The 20,394-nt window shown below is 35.3% G+C and overlaps 1 protein-coding gene across 11 annotated transcripts in view; it reads left to right on the top strand.

Annotated features, from left to right (window-relative positions):
* The window catches only part of LOC142221528 (synaptic vesicle glycoprotein 2B-like), a 935,546-nt gene that overhangs the window by 759,161 nt on the left and 155,991 nt on the right, over positions 1–20,394 (top strand). For 2 of the 11 annotated variants that reach the window (XR_012718091.1, XR_012718090.1), the window contains exon 10: positions 9,772–9,856. The exons of the other annotated variants lie outside the window; for them this stretch is intronic. The gene's annotated coding sequence lies outside the window, so the exon portion shown is untranslated. The remainder of the gene's footprint in view (positions 1–9,771; positions 9,857–20,394) is intronic. 11 annotated transcript variants of the gene reach the window in all.

Consider the following 20,394-nt stretch of genomic DNA (forward strand, 5'->3'; position numbering starts at 1 on the left):
TATATATAAAGGTTTGTCCCAAACACATACATTTAAATATCACTCGATCTGGACAGAATTTGATAGACTTCCAAAAAATCTATAGACTCAAAATTTAAGTCGGCTAATGCACTAGGGTGGAACACAATGTTAGTAAAAAAATATGGGAACGTTTAAATCTGAAGCAATTTTAAGGAAACTTCGAAAAAGTTTATTTATGATTTATCGCTCGATATATATGTATTAGAAGTTTAGGAAAATTAGAGTCATTTTTACAACTTTTCGACTAAGCAGTGGCTATTTTACAAGGAAAATTTTGGTATTTTGACCATTTTTGTTGAAATCAGAAAAACATATATATGGGAGCTATATCTAAATCTGAACCGATATCAACCAAATTTGGCACGCATAGCAACAATGCTAATTCTACTCCCTGTGCAAAATTTCAACTAAATCGGAGCAAAAAATTGGCCTCTGTGGTCATATGAGTGTAAATCGGCCGAAAGCTATATATTGGAGCTATATCTAAATCTGAACCGATTTCAACCAAATTTGGCACGCATAGTTACAATGCTAATTCTACTCCCTGTGCAAAATTTCAACTAAATGGGAGCAAAAAATTGGCCTCTGTGGTCATATGAGTGCAAATCGGGCGAAAGCTATATATGGGAGATATATCTAAATCTGAACCGATTTCAACCAAATTTGGCACGCGTAGCTACAATGCTAATTCTACTCCCTGTGCAAAACTTCAACTAAATCGGTGCAAAAAATTGGCCTCTGTGGTCATATGAGTGTAAATCGGCCGAAAGCTGTATATGGGAGCTATATCTAAATCTGAACCGATTTCGAAATATATATATGGGAGCTATATCTAAATCTGAACCGATTTCTTCCAAAATCAATAGGGATCTATTCTGAGCCAAAACACATACTTGTGCCAAATTTGAAGTCGATTGGACTAAAACTGCGACCTAGACTTTGATTACAAAAATGTGTTCACGGACAGACGGACATCGCTATATCGACTCAAGAGCCCACCCTGAGCATTTTTGCCAAAGACACCATGTGTCTATCTCGTCTCCTTCTGGGTGTTGCAAACATATGCACTAACTTATAATACCCTGTTCCACAGTGTGGAGCAGGGTATAAAAAGATCACAAAATCAAATAGGAATTCCCATAACCATTCAATTGGTTACAATAACCTATGCCGATCAATTTAGTTTTATGTTTTACAAAATTGTTGAGCTAACCACCAGCATATTGAGGCCTACAGCATGGGAATCAACAAATGGTATTATAACCAAAAGTTGAGTACACTAAAAGAATTTTAGTTCAATCATGGAACGCACGTAAGGTAGTTGGTGCAACAAATAAATAGAAATGTCAAAATTGCCAATTTAAATGGTATGTCGCTACAAAATTTGCAAAACGGGGAAATTTACTTATTAATAGTCCGCAATAAAATGAATAAAATTTCTCTCATTAACAAGTGTAGACTAGAATTTGGGTTATGGTAAGTATCGTACCGATTTAGTAAAAACAGAATTTTATAAAAGTTTCCATAAAATTTGCAGGCTTCATACACCAACACAAACACTTTTTATGGCAAGCGAGATTTTTTATTGTATTAAGCACATAAAATTCTAGAACGAGTAAACGGCGGCTCTAAGTAGATCTGTATTTATATCTAGAGGCTTAGGGAGGAAATCTCTGGTAAGTATATATTGAATTAGGTTTTGTAGTTTGACCACATAATAACCATCTGCCATTGTTGTACAAAAATACCCCTATAAAAATAGACAAGCATTATTTCATCCATATGTAAATTGATCTCACATATAGGTCAAAAGCACCTAGCACCTAATCTTTTTTATATTTATTTTCATAATTTATTATGGTTGTAAATCTTGTAATAAATATATAAAATCTCAATATAATCCGCGCTTTTCATTTAATTTTGGAAATTGGTAAGTATATCTAGCAATTGGTTAGGATAGTAATAAATAACATCGGGGGCGGTTGCACCAACAAACCAAACAAATAATATGAGATTGCGACAACCAATGCAAAGTTGGTCCAACATACTACCATGCAGTTACAATTGCCAAATGTTAGTTGTTCTGCCGGATATCATTGCTAGTTGATGGCACCACCCGCTTTCGGTTGGCAAATAATTCGGTTGAGGCAACGAATTTGTTTTTTGAAGAGGCAAAAAGAGCACATAACTACGTTTTCCGCTGCCGCCCATACTCAGAACGGCAAAGCCTTCATGACGGTCTACTTGGCCTAGCCGCAAACGACGGTACATTGCCTTCCACCGGCCTTGGTAATACCTGAAATGAAAAGAAAAACAAATAAATATATATTCTATTCTTGAATTTGAAGATGTTTTTCTTACCCTGACATCGAACGCTTCTATCGCATTGCGTATCCTTGGATATGAGGTTATATGGTTCTTCGATATTTGGTGTGGCCAATTGTTTCGTTAGCAGTAACAAGAACGACCGCCGTATGTCACTCCTTTTTATAGGCTTCATTTCGTTGTAAATCGTAAAAGCAGACGATGCAGCGACGTCCAGCATATTATAAAACATGGCCAACGGCCATCGTTGTGTTGCTCTTTTGCAGCTGTAAGTGCCTAGCATTTGATCCATGGTATCAATCAGGGCTGTGGAGTCGGAGCCGGAGTCGGAGTCTGAAGATTTTGCTGGAGTCGGAGTCGAAGCCGAAGTCGTATAAATTTTGCTCGACTCCGACTCCAGCGAAACAAAATTAGAAAAACACTTCATATCTTTGTAACTAAAGAAATATTTCGAAAAATTAGATTCGATTGGGATTTTTAATCGAACAACGACAAACGAAGTACTGGATTCAGGCCATTCAAAGTGTATTTATATAGGTGAAATTTCACGGTGATATAAAAAGTAGGTTTTACTAGCATATGGGCTGAATTGATCAATTGTATAGTCTATTTTTAACATATTAAACAATTGATCTTTAAACCTACATATGCTCTTGATAAAGGCACAATTTTAAAGCAATATAGCTGTAGAACCTAACGTTCTGAATTTTTGGCAGGCATGCAAAGTTCGAAGATGGGTCATACCGGACAATTTTGTGATATAGCAACCCCTCTCCGATTTGTTTTAAGAATTTTTTCCCAGTCTAAAATTTTCATAAGCTTTGTCAGAAATTTTGAGTTATTTTAGATCCATAAATAAATGCGGAATTTTCCCATCGGCCCAGATTTTGTATATAGAGATAATTGCTTGAAAAATCTCCATATACACCCGATGTCCTTGTAAGCTGTAATTTTAAATTAAACCTCTGCCAAAATACCATCTGAGGCGGTCTTTTGGGAGAAAGTTTGTTTCCTCAAAGCCACTCGAAATTCTTTACATTAAATTAATGGCCTCTAATGTCCATAACTGATAGACCATTTATAAATCTATGTTTCAACATCTTGCTTCTATAGAAACAATATTCGTAACTGTCCAGCTATTCCTGTCATCTGTTGTTTGGTAGTGGTTATTTAAAATTCCGCCCTCCTAATTTATGACAGTTTATGTTTGTGTTATATATCCGACACATTACATTTTTTACCTTCTAAACTTTCTATCTGATTAGCCGACATTTTGATTTTTTGTATTTTTCTTTTTTATATAGATTTATTTTTTATAAAATGCCTATATAAACCAATACCAGGATTTTACTTCTTAAACTTCTGGAAGCCTAATTATTTCTTGAAATTTTGTGTTTTTATAAATTCATATTCTGGAGATTGTTGTTATCCACCCATATTTTTATGTGGTCTCTATAAAGTCTTGTGTCATATTTTAATTTATTGGCCTGAAATTAAAATGTAGAGTTCTTTACATCCCTAAAATGCTGAGATCGTCGAGTCGTATCAAAACTTAAAATTATAGTTCTTTTGGACATATATGGCAAAATATAATACTTATATCGGTCTATTTTTGGAATACTACATCTTAAAATTACAATTGGAATACTGTTAAAATGAGATTTAGGTACACCACCTGGAGTCGGAGTCGAGGCTAATAAGAAATGCTGGAGTCGGAGTCGAGCAAAATTGACTCGACTCCACAGCCCTGGTATCAACGCCGCATTTGTTGGCGTTGTAATCTAATATGTCATAGGGCTTCCGCTTCTCGGTTTGCTCGTCAACGAGGCAGGTGTAGTGCATTGTGGTGAGCTCGTTCACCACTTTATTTTTTCGGCACGTATGAGCATAACGATATATCCCCCACGTTGAACCCAAATAATGTACTATTGATGGTGCGCTTCGGGTTCTTCTTGAACTTCTGTGGAATGAATGTTTTGTTGTAGCGCACTGTACCAACATATGCGGTCTTCCTGCTCAACAAAATAGGCGCCAAGTCAAGAGTGGTAAAGAAATTATCCGCCTATATAGTACGGCCAGCATCTAAATATTTTTCCACAAGATCCAGCACTACGTTCTGCCCTTGGTTTATCTCCCGTTGTTGGTTTGGCTGTTTTCCAGAATATATCATTACCTATACCGTCGTGTCGTATCACTAAATTGGATGAACAAATGATTTCGTGCTGGATTTGTTCAACAAGTTACCATTCCAAATGTGCGCAATTAGCAGCACGCACAATTGACAATTTACGTGAAGATAAGGGTCTGCGGTGGTGTTGTGAAAAGTGCAAACATATTGATGGCGAGTTTTTTACCTTTTTTAAAAACTGTAGAGCCAGACTTGATGATATTTCGAGGGATTTTGATTTGATCTCAGATCGCTTTAAAAAATATAAGAATCTTCTTGATAATTCTTCAAACTTGGACATAGTGTTACAATCACCAACTGAAAATTCCAGAAAAAGGAATAAATCTAAATCTAACAAGAATTCATCTAACAATGAGATTGAAACAATTTCCCCGACACTAGTTAAAGCCAATAATAATATTCAGGATTCAGAGACTGTTGTCATTCCTACTAACAACGCTGAAACTGCACCTTTACCTATTCCACCTATTATTATTACCCCGTCGCATTCGAATTCACTGAACACTGGAACAGTAGTGGCACCAGCTACTGTGTTAACTGATACTAATGCATTCTTTTCTCCTTTTAATACACCTACAAATCAATCGCCTGCTGTTTCAGCTCCAAAACCTTTAAGGGTCTTACCCCCAATGAAAACCATTTTTGCTGCCCGTTTTGCTCCAGAAACAACTGAGGATGATATTCATTTCTACATAAAATCAAAACTGAATGCAAATGTAGACATTAAGGTATCTAAACTGCAATTTGTAGAGAGGAGGAACAAGTCGTCATTCAAAATTTTCGTACCTGAGGACATTTTTGACATAGTGGTCAATCCGGAATTTTGGCCTTACAGAGCTGTGGTGCATGAATTTGTTTTTAGAGATAGAGTTGCCCGTTTACCTGCACGTCCCGTTGAGCAATCAAAAAACTGAATAAAACCCTGTCTGATACAAATTTTACTTTAGTTTATCAGAATGTTAGGGGACTTAACACAAAATTATGCAACCTTATACGGATAGCTTTGGCTTTGATTATGATTTGATTATATTTACTGAAACCTGGCTTCAAAGTAATATCTTAAATACTGAAATCTTATGCGACAAGTACCAAATTTATAGATGTGACCGCACAAATGGTTTGAAGAAATCTGGTGGCGGCGTCCTAATTGCTGTTTCTTCGAAATTTGCTTCATCAAAAATTGATATTCCAAATGACCTTCAAATTGAATATTTAGGAGTGAAAATAAGGTGCGGCCATAATTCATTGTTTGTGACTTGCTCCTATATTCCTCCTGGTTCTTGTAACGATGTTTATAATGCTCATTTGACTGCTATCCAATCGGTCCTATCTACTGCGAGATCCTCTGATTTGATTGTTTTGTCATTCCATCTATTACATGGAAATATTGTGAGGAAATGAATTACTCCGTACCAATGCTAAGAAATGGATATCAATCTGAATTTGTTGAAAACTTGTTAAAAGATGGTCTTTTTCAAATTAGCAACATACAAAATTCGAAAAATAAATTACTTGATTTATTTTTTACAAATGAACTAAAAAATGTGTTTTTATCTCGCGTCAACGCCGTTGTAAATCCTGAAGATGTTCATCATCCCACTGTCTGTATGAATATAAATATGTCTTTTTCGAGATCTATGCGAAAAAAACTCGTATTGAAAACTGATAAAATATTCTCTTTTAATAGAACTGATTACGAAAAACTGAACTCATTACTATTAAATGTGGATTGGAATAAAATCTTACCAGCGAGAAATCTTGATGAATCAATAAATACATTTTATGAAACTTTGAATTCATTCATTGCCCAATCTGTTCCATTAATTCGAATAACTTCTCACACTGGTCCACCTTGGAATGACAGTAAATTACGTAACTTGAAGAATAGAAAGAATAAACTTTATAAAAAGTATAAAAAATCTGGATCTGTGACTGACTATGCAAACTACTCATTTGCTCGTTCAGAATACAACCTGTGGAATAAACAATCCTATAACAATTATTTATCGAAAATTAAAAATGAACTGAAACTTAATCCAAAGTCATTTTACAGATTTGTTAATTCTAAACGACAATCAAATGTGTATCCAAGAACCCTTCACTATGGTGCTGTTGAAGGGTATGATAATGAATCTATATGTAATTTGTTTTCAAAGTTCTTTGCAACAACTTACTGCCATAAGGATTTCAAGCAATCTGATGCGTACCCATATAAGATACAGGAATATTCGACATTCACTACTCCATTTATTTCTCCTGATATTGTGATGAGTTATATGGAAAAGATAAAATGTTCATATCGCCCGGGCCCTGATGGGATTCCCAGTAACATCCTCAAATATTGTGCTCATTCTCTTTCGACTGCTCTTTCATTTCTGTTTAATGAATCTTTGCGCACAGGTCACTTTCTTACGTTGTGGAAGAATTCATTTATCATTCCGCTATTTAAAAATGGAAGCAAGTCAGATATTACGAATTATAGAGGCATTGCTAAATTAAGTGCTATTCCAAAACTGTTGGAGAAAATTATTTCTGATATTTTGAATCATCAAGTCTCCTCTCTTCTATCGCCTAAACAACATGGCTTCCGTAAATCTTGTTCGACCATAACAAATATCTTGGAATTGACTACAATGGTTAATGAAGGCTTTAGAGATCGTTTACAGACTGATGTCATTTATACTGATTTTAGTAAGGCGTTTGACAAAGTAAACCATTCACTTGTACTGTACATACTGCATCGCATGGGCTTCAGTGAATTAATGGTATCCTGGTTTGAAAGTTATCTAAAGAATCGTACACAATTTGTAGTATTTGATAACATTATTTCAAAATCAATACATGTGCCTTCTGGTGTTCCACAAGGCAGTCATCTTGGCCCTCTATTGTTCTGCTTATTTATAAATGACCTTCCATCAGCCATTAAATATGGTTACACTCTCATGTATGCTGACGATGTTAAAATTATAAAGGTTATTCGGAATAGTGATGACCAATCCTTACTCCAATCTGATCTGAATAGCATGTACAGATGGTGTTCATCAAATATGATGGAACTGAACATAAGGAAATGCAAGCATATCTCTTTTTATAGATTAAATTATATCGACACGAATTATAACTTGAATGGCACAACGCTTGAAACTGTTGAATCCTTTAAAGATCTTGGAATACTTTTGGATCGCAGGCAAAATTTTAGATCTCACATTTCTATGACTGTAAATAAGGCCTATGGATCATTTGGATTTGTCAAGCGCTGGAGTAAGGAATTTTCTGACCTATTTGTTACAAGAAACTTATATACTTCACTTGTGCGTCCTATCCTGGAATATGGATCTGTAATTTGGGACCCACAGTACCAAATTCATTGCAATCGTATTGAATCTGTTCAGAAACAATTTTTACTGTTTTGTTTACGTCGGAATAACTGGACACCTCAAACCTTGCCGTCTTACACAGAAAGACTATCGCTCATCAAATTACCTACACTGAAAAGTAGACGTACCATGCTGAATATCTGTTTTATGGTTGATTTAATTAACGGAAGATTTAAATCTGACTTCCTTGTTAACAGCATATCATTCAATGTACCCTTTAGACCTACCCGCAACTTTGAACTGCTCCACATTGAATACTTTCGAACGAACTTTGAAAACAACGATCCACTTCGCCGTCTTTGTAAAGAATTCAATAAATTTTATTATTATCTTGATTTGTCAGAAGAGAAATACAATGTTAAGAAAAAGATAACATTATTATTAAATACTTGATATATTAACAAACGATATGTATATAATGTAATATATTACTGTTAGTCTGTAAGGGTTTAATCCATAGATGAAAATAATAAAAAAAAAAAACATATGCGGTCTTCCTGCTCAACAAAATAGGCGCCAAGTCAAGAGTGGTAAAGAAATTATCCGCGTATATAGTACGGCCAGCATCTAAATATTTTTCCACAAGATCCAGCACTACGTTCTGCCCTTGGTTTATTTCCCGTTGTTGGTTTGGCTGTTTTCCAGAATATATCATTACCTTCACAGGATAATAACTCTGTGAGTCGCATAACCACCATACTTAGCTGGCTTTGACGGAATATATTGTGTGAAGCGGGTGCGGCCTCTGTAAGGCAACAACTGCTTATCAACTGTTAGTGCTTCATGAGGAGTGTAAGCTGCTGCCAAGTTATGTTGCAACATTTCCCAAATGTCAATAGCCGCAGTTTTGCTGTTGATGAATCGCTGTTGTCGAGTGTTTCCATTGTCGAATCGAATAAATTGCTTTATACACATGAAGCGATCGTGCGACAAAGCAGCTTTGTATATTGGGCAACGCGTCGCGTCCCATAATTCCATAGCTGGTTCATGGTTTGATCTTGTGAGTCCAGCATACAAAAGAATAGCTACAAAAGCGTCAAACTCTTTCACTGTCACTGGCTTCCACTCCTTTTTCTTCGTGGGATTCGCCAAATTCCATGCAGCTGTAACCTTCCTGCCTTTACGATTTGTTTCACGTAGCACTAAGTGTATTATTTCCTCTGTCATGATTGAACGCATTATTGTATGGGGGTCGTGTATATTTCCTGTTGGTCCTGGTTTCTTTCTTCTGAAGTCGACCACGTTATGATAACGAGTGCGTGATGTTGGTGGTGCGTTTTTACTCCATTGGGGGCCATCTTTACCAATATAGAACTTTCATTCATTTCCTGTCCATCATTTTCTTCATTGTCGTTATCAGTATCTTCATTTAGCTCTACGTAGGCTGTCCATTACATCTCTTTTAAAGAGAACATGTTCTCTTTTTGTGTTCGTATCTTTTTGTTCACTCTCTTTTTTTGGTGCCGTATTTTTATGTCCAACAGTGCTCTTTATGTACTCTATTTCAAAAAATATCCTAGATTGATGGAATTTTATTTATTTAGTAGGAATTCGCCACTAATTGTTTACTGGGTTAAATCTGTTGACAAATTAAAGGCCGGAACACAAATGCGACGTTTCGACTTACGGCGTAAAAATTAGAAATAGATGTAATTGAACGTACGACGTAAATACGGCAATACGTTGTTGTCGTCAATTTATTTTGTTTATTTTTTAAGAAAATGTGATTCTTTTTGTTTTTTATTGTTTTATTATATATTTATTTCCTTGTTTCTATCGTTAGAAACTATTTTTATTTTAACATCAATAAAATAATTAATTATTTAATAAAGATTTTTTTTATTGTAAACTCTTTTTTAGTTAAAACGTTCTCTCTTTTGAAAATTATCCATATGGAAACCTCGACGTATCCTTCAGTTTCGGCATTTGACTCTTCAGCATGTTGGTATGTGCGATCTTCATCATCCTCAACTTCATAATTATCAATTGAAGCAATATCAATTTCTTCAGCCATAAAATCACCAAATCTACTATCATTTGCTGGTAACGTGTACTATGGCGTACAACAATTTCAGCAACGTCCAACTTACTTGCATCTGCCATATTTATATTTTTGTTTCTATCACACACGATTTTACTCTTCGCTGTCTAAACTTTGACTGATTTTGTTTACGAAACTACACCTTCTTTTATACTCTTTTGTACGTCTACCTGAACTCAAAGCATTTAGGGATTACTTCACTGATGTTTCTGCGTTGAGAATGTATGTGTGAGAAAAAAAAATATCATAAAAAACAACAAACACATACATTCGGTGCACATGTACTTTTGTTGCTCTCTCAATGACGACAAAAAAAAGTATGTGTGTATTTTTGTTTTTCGAATGTGTATTTTTGTTCTTAAATTTTTTTTCTTAGAATTTTTTGTTTTTATCATCATCCCTAATGTCTTTGAGTTTAGGTCTTTGTGTTCAGAACAAGTAAATTATGTGTTGAAACAATAAAAAAAATTATAATGATGCCCAAAACATGAATTTATTAGTGAAATTCAGTAAAAAGTCCATACGTACCTATCCACACGTCCGCGTGGGCCCATTGTTGATGACATTTGCGATCGATTAAATGTCTACCTCGCTGATCTTACCAGTTATTTCACTGCAAGAAATTTGAGGATATCTCCCACCAAATCCTCAGCCACACTATTCACTACATGGACGGCGGAAGTACGCTGGCAGTTGAATGTCAGAATCGATGGCGAAACAATTCCGACAACAAATTACCCAAAGATTCTCGGGGTCACATTCGACACCCTTTATAAGTCGTCCGCCCATGCCACTGCAATTTGTGATAAGCTCCGCGGTAGAAACAAGGAGCTCAAGTCGCTTGCCGGCAGCACTTGGGGTGCGGACAAAGAAACCTTGTTAACTAAAGGGTGATTTGTTAAGAGCTTGATAACTTTTTTTTTTAAAAAAACGCATAAAATTTGCAAAATCTCATCGGTTCTTTATTTGAAACGTTAGATTGGTCCATGACATTTACTTTTTGAAGATAATTTCATTTAAATGTTGACCGCGGCTGCGTCTTAGGTGGTCCATTCGGAAAGTCCAATTTTGGGCAACTTTTTCGAGCATTTCGGCCGGAATAGCCCGAATTTCTTCGGAAATGTTGTCTTCCAAAGCTGGAATAGTTGCTGGCTTATTTCTGTAGACTTTAGACTTGACGTAGCCCCACAAAAAATAGTCTAAAGGCGTCAAATCGCATGATCTTGGTGGCCAACTTACCGGTCCATTTCTTGAGATGAATTGTTCTCCGAAGTTTTCCCTCAAAATGGCCATAAAATCGCGAGCTGTGTGGCATGTAGCGCCATCTTGTTGAAACCACATGTCAACCAAGTTCAGTTCTTCCATTTTTGGCAACAAAAAGTTTGTTAGCATCGAACGATAGCGATCGCCATTCACCGTAACGTTGCGTCCAACAGCATCTTTGAAAAAATACGGTCCAATGGTTCCACCAGCGTACAAACCACACCAAACAGTGCATTTTTCGGGATGCATGGGCAGTTCTTGAACGGCTTCTGGTTGCTCTTCACTCCAAATGCGGCAATTTTGCTTATTTACGTAGCCATTCAACCAGAAATGAGCCTCATCGCTGAACAAAATTTGTCGATAAAAAGTGGATTTTCTGCCAACTTTTCTAGGGCCCATTCACTGAAAATTCGACGTTGTGGCTCGTTAGTAAGTCTATTCATGATGAAATGTCAAAGCATACTGAGCATCTTTCTCTTTGACACCATGTCTGAAATCCCACGTGATCTGTCAAATACTAATGCATGAAAATCCTAACCTCAAAAGAATCACCCTTTACATATAAGGCAATTGGCCGGTCAGTGGTAAACTATGCAGCGCCAGTGTGGACACCTCAAACGAGCGATACGCAGTGGAATAACATACTGACTGTCAGAACGCTGCCCTTAGAACCGCAACAGGATGTCTCCGCAGTACACCCCTGGATCACCTTTATGCGGAGACCAAGATCATCCCAGTGCGTCGACACAACTACATGTTGTCAAAGTAGTACCTCTTGGGTTGCCATCGAAGTTGTCATCCGAATCACCATCTTGTGGATAGACATCCTCCACCCAGGAATGTAAGGGTTGATCTTCACTTTCCAGAGCCAGAGATCAAGCGTTACATAAGAGAGCCTCTAGATCAGGCAGCATACCAGACAGGTCTGAACAGGATTCATGAGGATACTGTAGCTGAAGCGGTGAAAAGCTACAAGGTTAATCCTGTTCTCGGAGTCCGACCGCCGCCCATTGCACCGGAGGAGAGAGACCTCCCACGGCAGACAAGGGTAGTTTTGGCCCAACTAAGATCAGGCAAGTGCAGCCGCCTCAATTCGTACTTATCAGTGATTGATTGCAGCGTAGCTGACGTGTGTCCCATATGTAATCAAGGGCCACATGACACTCGTCACTTTTTTGCTTGCCCAGCTAAGCCTACCCGTCTCACTACCAGATCACTCTGGACACTCCCCATCCTTGTCGCAGAGTTCCTTGATCTGGCTACCAGCTGAACTACACAAGCATAGAACAAAATGGATGAAACTACATTAAAAACTGTTACAACAACAACAACACACGTCCGCGTACTATTCTCACTAAAACCTCAATAACTCCTGAAGTAATGATCCGATCGGCTTGATTTTTTTTCCAAAAGATGCGCAACAATATACTCTTGGAAAACAGAGTAACTGGTGGGTTGTTGGGGGTGGATTGTAGTGGCAGAAGTAGGAGTAATTTCAGTTTGAAAAGGCAAAAAGGTCCCTAGGGACCTTCTCACTCATCGGAGGGTTAATCCAAACTGTCTAAATCTGTAATTTTGAGTCCAACTTATAAACAACAGCAATAAGATGACCGCTTTCCTACGTCAATATTGATATCTCGGTGTCCGTTTCAAAGGGAACTTATTAATATTTATAAAAAGGTAGGAAAAATAATTGTTCAAAACATCTGTGATATAATCTAATTATTGCATTCCAGTTCACCCATTATCGTATTACCTACAAAAATCCAAATGTGATAGGAACGGTCGACAACGCCACTTCCTTTAGTTAAAGCTTATTATTCTAGAAAATGCGAATAATTATAAATGAAAATACAGGTAAATGCTCGGCAACTCAGGATGTGAATCAAACCAGATCAGAGAATTCAACATTGAACCAAGAAGTAGGAACGCAAATTTAAATTATTATAGCCTGACGAAATAGTAGTTGGTAAACCAACTAATTTCAACAAGTAGTTGCAAATAAACACTAAATATATTAACGAAAAATTGAATGCGTTTAATTTTTGGTGTAAAGTGAATTTTAAAATATTGGTTGTTCTAATAATCCGACAGACTGCTATGCTAGACAATTGTTGGTTGACCTAACTAACTAAAAAATGGAATAGTTGTGATATCCAATTTCAATTGGTTGTAGTAATAAATAATGTAGGTTAAATTCTGGTAGTAGATGGAACCAAATAATATGGTTGGCAAAAAAAAAATTGGTTGACACAACAAATTTTGTTTTCTGTGTATAGTTCAAGGAAATTAATCTCAAATAAATTGAAGTCAAAATTCACAATTAAAATCCTCTGAGTCTCTATTATTTTTCTAATAAAATTATTCAAATCGGCGCTATAAACGTAAATTGAATTACGTCGAGATAAAAGGTTTATAAATTGCCTTTCATCAATATTAAATATCGAAAGGAATTGGACCTAATCACCAAGGACGTGGAGTTGAGCCAATTTTGCTCGACTCCCACTCTAGCATTTTTCATCAACCTCGACTCCGACTCCGGATAACATAACTAAATCTCATTTTAGTCACACTCATTTTTAATTCTATTGTGGGGGTTTCTAAAATGCGCCTATACAAAATATCTTATTTATTTATGTGTGAAAAAGAGCTCTAAACTTCACATTTACCGCCAATTGAATTCGATATTTCAAATTTAATGTCAAGTGGCTCTTATGTTCGATAATTTAAATTATGAAATACTTCTATATAGAGGCCCCGTTACAATATGAGCAGATACCAAAATTTTTCAACATATGTATTTATAAGAACACAACATTTTAAACAAATAATTCGGATTCAAGAAGTTTAAGAAGTAAAATTCTTTTATGGGTGTTACATAAAAAATTACTCTACATCAACAATAAACCAATAATTTTATTTTGTGGCCCCAAATCAAGCGAATGTGCTTCTATGCGCTCATGAATCGGTTTATGTAAGGTTATATCAAAATCTTTACAGATTCAAAATTCTGACATATCATATGGAAACTTTACGCTGGCAAAAAGCTAGTCCCTTTGGCAAATGCAAACTAATCTAACCTAACATAAGTACTCAAGAATCCAAACAATATTTACAACCGTTGTTAATTTTTACTAAAAGTACATACCTTGACTTAAATTTTACATTTCAAATTAAGTTTATAACTTTAGAAACTGTTTTTTACCAGCAAGATCTCTAAAGCACCTTGCTAAACTATGAATTCAGGAAAACAATCAATAACAAAGAGATGCCACTTCGTCGGCCTAAAACAGCCAAACGGGTTGCCATATTGTTTCACCATTTGGAATTTTTTTGGTAATATGTTGTCAACTTTTTCGTAGCCCCAAATGTTTAATTTTCCCAAGTTCAAAAATTGATTTTATGCGTAAGATTTCGTTCATTTGGCCCAATGTGCAACATAACAAATTCGTTAATACAACCACATTGTTCATTATAATGACGAATGTTAAACAATGAACCGTTTCGTACTATTTACGAAAGTTTTCATTTTCTTAATGGAAATTTTTCGCTTTCAATGAAAAACTGTCGTTGGCTTAATTTTAATGAAATTTTCTTTGTGTGGTTTATATTCCCATACACATATGTGTGATTTATATTCCCATATACATATTATTAAGTCTGAATCGATTTGAACAGTTGACGAGCACCATGGCACGAAACACAATGTTAGTAAAAATATGGTAAATATTTCCCATTTAATCCCTTTTTATGCAATAGCATAACCGATACTTAAAAACATGTTAACTCAAATCAATTGGAAATTCGTGTAAGAAGAAGAAGAAATAGTTTACCATATTTTCCCAAATCATGGTTACATAAATATGGGAGCTATATCTACGACTTAACCAATTTGATCCAAATATGATACATATTACTCGCACAGAAAAAACATGTTTGGACATGGTTGCCGCATCCATTTAATGCTTATCTAGAACATGTAATTGTCGCGAAAACCATGTTTTTTGTCTTTGTAAAAATAACTTTCGAACAGAGAAAAATGTATGCTCACATAACATGGAGTTGTATTTCCGTAATAAACTAGCAACCAACATCTAGCCGCTCGCTACTATATATTGTAGAACATAAATAATGTATAAAATATGAAATTTAAACACAAATTTTAACAAAATAAAAGCTTTATTTGGTGAATTATATTTTACAATCGTTTCATTTGTACTAGGCATCGGGATAACAAACACAAAACAAAATGTTAACAAAAGGAGCACAAATTGATGTTGCAAACCAACATGTATAGTAACGGCACTTCAACCAACATGTATAGTAACGGGTTAGCAATGAATGGAATCACAAGAATTAATTGCTATGTTCCTAAAAATAAAATGCAGCATTGTAAAATAAGATTTTTGAAATCCAAAGTTATTTGTAAAATAACTTCTGCTTCTTCTTTTTCAATTTAATTATTATGTATGCGTGTGTGTGTAAATCGAGCCACTAGTTGCCTATGTATATGTAATCATTTCGTGACATTTTGCGATGTTGTCAATACATTTCGATGAAATAAACGCGAAAAAGTTCCAAAATGGCTGTTCAAAATATATTGCCAACAAAATATATTGTCAACACTACCACTTTTCAAGGCGAAACAATGATTGAGGGGAACTTTTTTCGCACCAACAAACAGAGTACCGGCCTTTTCGTGTTAATTTATTTATTCAGAAGTGGCACGTGGTTTTATGTGAACACAATTGAAAAAAAAATTACTTGGTTTTTGTTCTGCATTTTGCTATACGTATGGTATAATTTATGCGTCATGATGTCTGCGTTTGTTCATTTGATGGGCACGAAGTAAATATGGAATGATTACTTATTGTTGAAATTGAACCAAAATAGAGTGTGTAAAAATATTTGATGTTTGCTTCCATCACATATTGAATTAGTTTATAAATAAATAAAAACAAATAAATAAAGTTATTTTTTGTTTTCTTTTCTCAAGTGGCGCCCTTTTTTCGACGACGAAAAAAGTTTTTTTTCATAAAGATCAAAACATTTTAGGTTGTGACCATGTTCTTTAAACTGGAAGAAAAAATTTTTTGACGAATACCATAACATTTTAGATCGTGACCATTGTCTTTTGATTCACACTATATTCTTTTTATCAATATAATAACATTTTACATGAAGACAATTTTATTTTTCTTAGAACCATGTTCACTGAGCAAACATGGTTGCAGGTGAAAATGTTACATGGTCGCCGCAAAAATAGCTCCTATCATATTATTTTGCTCTTCGAATACGATTGCGACAATCATGTTTCTTCTTTGCGTGTAGTAAAATGTTAATTCTACTTTCACTGCAAAATTCCAAATAATTTTGGCCTCCGGTGGTCATATGAAACTAAATCGGGCGTAAGATATATATTGGAGCTATATCTAAATCTGAACCGATTGTAACCATATTTAGCATACTTGACGATATCATCAGTTGTACTCTTTGTTCAAAATTTGAAGCAAATCGAGATGAAACTCTGACCTCTGGGGCTATATATGTGCATATCTGGAGAAAGAGATATATCGGCGCTATATCTAAATGATGAACCGATTTTGGCTAAATTTGGCACACATAGTTAGAAATCTAATTTTATTGCAGAGACAGTAAAAAATTTCACATAAATCGGAGTAAAACTTTGGCCGCTGTGAAATTGACGGAATTATGCTATGAATTGCACCAAAATTGTCAACAGAAACAAACACATTTAAGAAACTACCTTATTGAAAAAAATTTTTCATAGGCATTTATAAATGCTTTTCTGTATTCTCTGATAAGTGAGCTCTTTGCTTGCTATTATGCACGTGCATGTGCTCATACTCATTTTGTTATAACGGTATTCTTCGCATACTTCTTTTAGATTTCGTACATGTTGTCAGCGATGTGCGCGAAACCAAAGATTATAGATTTGAGGAAGATGGGAGATTGGCTTGCGTCATACCAAATGTTGCATTTACCAGATTAGTTTAATACATGTTTGTAATCTTTTAGTTGTTTTTAGTTTTTATTTTTTAAATGACAAATTTAATTTTCTTAATGAATTTCATTTTCCCCTTTATGGAAATTTATTTCGTGCTCTTGATTTCTTTTTATTTGCATTTTAATGTTATGTCAATACTTGTCGTATACGCGTTTGGTTCGAGTATTAAACTAATGTGGTAAATGGTTTGATGTGCTCAGTAGCCAATCTCCCATCTTCCTCTTCTATAATCTTTGCGCGAAACCAGTCTTGTATTTTTTTTTTCATATCGATAGCAGTCAACTATTTTCGCAACAAAACAATTTGTTGAAAATTCAGAATGTTTCTATTGTTTCCTCTGTCAAGCATCTACAAACACATTTCAACAACAAATGCCTCAATTTCAATAGACAAATTTGTTGAGCATCAGTAGATTTTACGTACAAATAAAGTTGTTAATATTTATTTGCAGTTATTTTTTGTGTGTGTGCATATTGAGCGAAAGATATATACGTGGGAGCTATATCTAAATTTCAATCGATTTAGCTGATATTACGAGACCAAATTATGACCAAATCAGTGATAAATATATATAACAGATATATCCAAATGTGAACCGATCCATAGGGGTTGTTTTTGAGCCGAGAAAGGCTCTTTGCCAAATTTATCGTCTTAAAATAAAATTGAAAAAAAAAATAAAATAATTGCAATAAAAACCAATGTTTCGAAATTTTTGAAACAAAATTTTATGGTGATGAATGCCCATGGATCAATTCAGTCCATCTTCTAGTCTAACCTTCTAAAAAAACATAAGTATAATTGCCATCAATGGAATTTGCAGTTATACCGTTTATCTATTGAACAACTCAATGGAATCTAATTTGCGTAAATATTTATTTAGTTATGTTAGTTATGTTTATTTAGAAAATGTTACGACTCCGACTCCAGCAAAATCTTCAGACTCCGACTCCACAGCCCTGCTAATCACCAAAGGATTTCCTAAGGATTTTTCCAAACGTAGTAAAGATCCAGAATATAATGTATTCTCCATAACTTCTAAATTTAGCTTACATAAATTAAAAGATGTGAATACCAGGAAGAATCATTACAAATTAGACGTTAAAAAACTTTTGGAATGATTGGTGTTAAAAATCATTCAACGAATCAAGAATTCGGCTTTAAGAAAAGAAACGTTCGGTAAATGTCAAGAGCCACCGTGGTGCAATGGTTAGCATGTCCGCCTTGTATACACAGGGTCGTGGGTTCGAACCCAGTTTCGACCAAACACCAAAAAGTTTTTCAGCGGTGGATTATCCCACCTCAGTAATGCTAGTGATATTTCTGAGTGTATCAAAGCTTGTGGTTTTACTGCAATGTGGAACGCCGTTCGGAGTCAGCTATAAAAAGGAGGTCCCTTGTCATTGAGCTTAACATAGAATCGGACAGCCCTCTATGATAAGAGAGAAGTTCACCACTGTGGTACTGAATAGTCTAAGTGAGCCTGAAATATCTGGCTGCAACTATACCTAACCTAACCAAAATGGCAACGCTGGATATGGAACTAAGCAAATAAAAAATAAAAAAAATTTTTGGTAGACTCGTGTTCAAAATTGTATATAGGCTCCATATAAATCGACCCCCATATTTCAATTCAATTACCGCACAAAAGCTCATATCGATTCTTAATTATTTCTTCCATATATATACCGATCAAGAACTAAATATATTCGTATTTAAAAGACCTTTCTTTTGTCTACTATATACCCGCATGGACTAACTTACAATTTAGAAGATGATGTTAAGAAGTTTTAAGATGCCTTGCCAACGGCGGCAACCCAAGTAATTTAATTGTTGATGACCGTCTTTAGTAGAAGTTTCTACGCAATCCATGGTGGAGGGTACATAAGATTCGGCCTGGCCGAACTTACGGCCGTATATACTTGTTTTTATTAAAAAAATAAAAATTTTAAAACGAATTTTTTTGTTGAGAAAAGTTTAAAATTTTCGAAGATTCGTTTTGTTTTGTTATTGTTAGTTTGTACTTCAATCATTTCAATCTCAGCTTGAAAACCATTGCGTTGACTAAACTACAAGAGTAGCTTAACCAACAGAGGAAAATAATGTTTGTCAAATTTATTTGGGCAAAACCCTATAGACTGTAAGATGGATGGATGGACTCACGTTTCGGAATTACCACATTTCTCATCAGCATCCTCTACTTGCAGCAAAACTATCAACCAATTATAAGAATAAATTCGGGCAGTTCACTTGAACCTTCCGAAAAAAGGTTTATGATAGCTGGCTTTTGCCGAAATAAATCTTTGTACAAACATCTCTCTTTTCCTTTGCCACTGTCAAATCATCAATTTGAGTGCAGTTGGTTCGGTTTATTTTGAGCGTGCTTTCTCCTACTTCATTCGTGTTGTTTTGTTGTTAATGGTTTGTACTTCAATCATATTTGTTGTTTTGATCTCAGCATAAAAACCATTGCATTAACTAAACTACAAGAGTAGCTTAACCCACTGAGGAAAAGAATGTTTGTCAAATTTTTTGGGCAAAGCCCTGTAGACTGCAAGATGGTTGGATGGACGCACGTTTCGGAATTACCACATTCCTCATCAGCATCCTCTACTTTCAGCAAAACTATTAACAAATTATCAGAATAAATTCGGGTAGTTCACTAAACCCAAAGTGAACCACACTTGAACCTTCCGAAAAAAGTTTTGCCGAAATAAATCTTTGTACAAACATCTATATTTTCCTTTGTCACTGTTGATAGTTTTGCTGTTGCAACGATCAAATTTCGTTATCACTTGTTAGAATCATCTCTACCTTTTCTGGTACTTTCCTAAATTCTTTTATGTTCTTTTTTATTTGCTTAGTTCCATATCCAGCGTTGCCAGTTTGGTTAGGTTAGGTATAGTTGCAGCCCGATATTTCAGGCTCACTTAGACTATTCAGTACCACAGTGGTGAACTTCTCTCTTATCATAGAGGGCTGTCCGATTCTATGTTAAGCTCAATGACAAGGGACCTCCTTTTTATAGCTGACTCCGAACGGCGTTCCACATTGCAGTAAAACCACAAGCTTTGATACACTCAGAAATATCACTAGCATTACTGAGGTGGGATAATCCACCGCGGAAAAACTTTTTGGTGTTTGGTCGAAACTG

The sequence above is a fragment of the Haematobia irritans genome, chromosome 1 (genome assembly GCF_050003625.1).
Source record: "Haematobia irritans isolate KBUSLIRL chromosome 1, ASM5000362v1, whole genome shotgun sequence".
Taxonomy (NCBI): Eukaryota; Metazoa; Arthropoda; class Insecta; order Diptera; family Muscidae; genus Haematobia; species Haematobia irritans.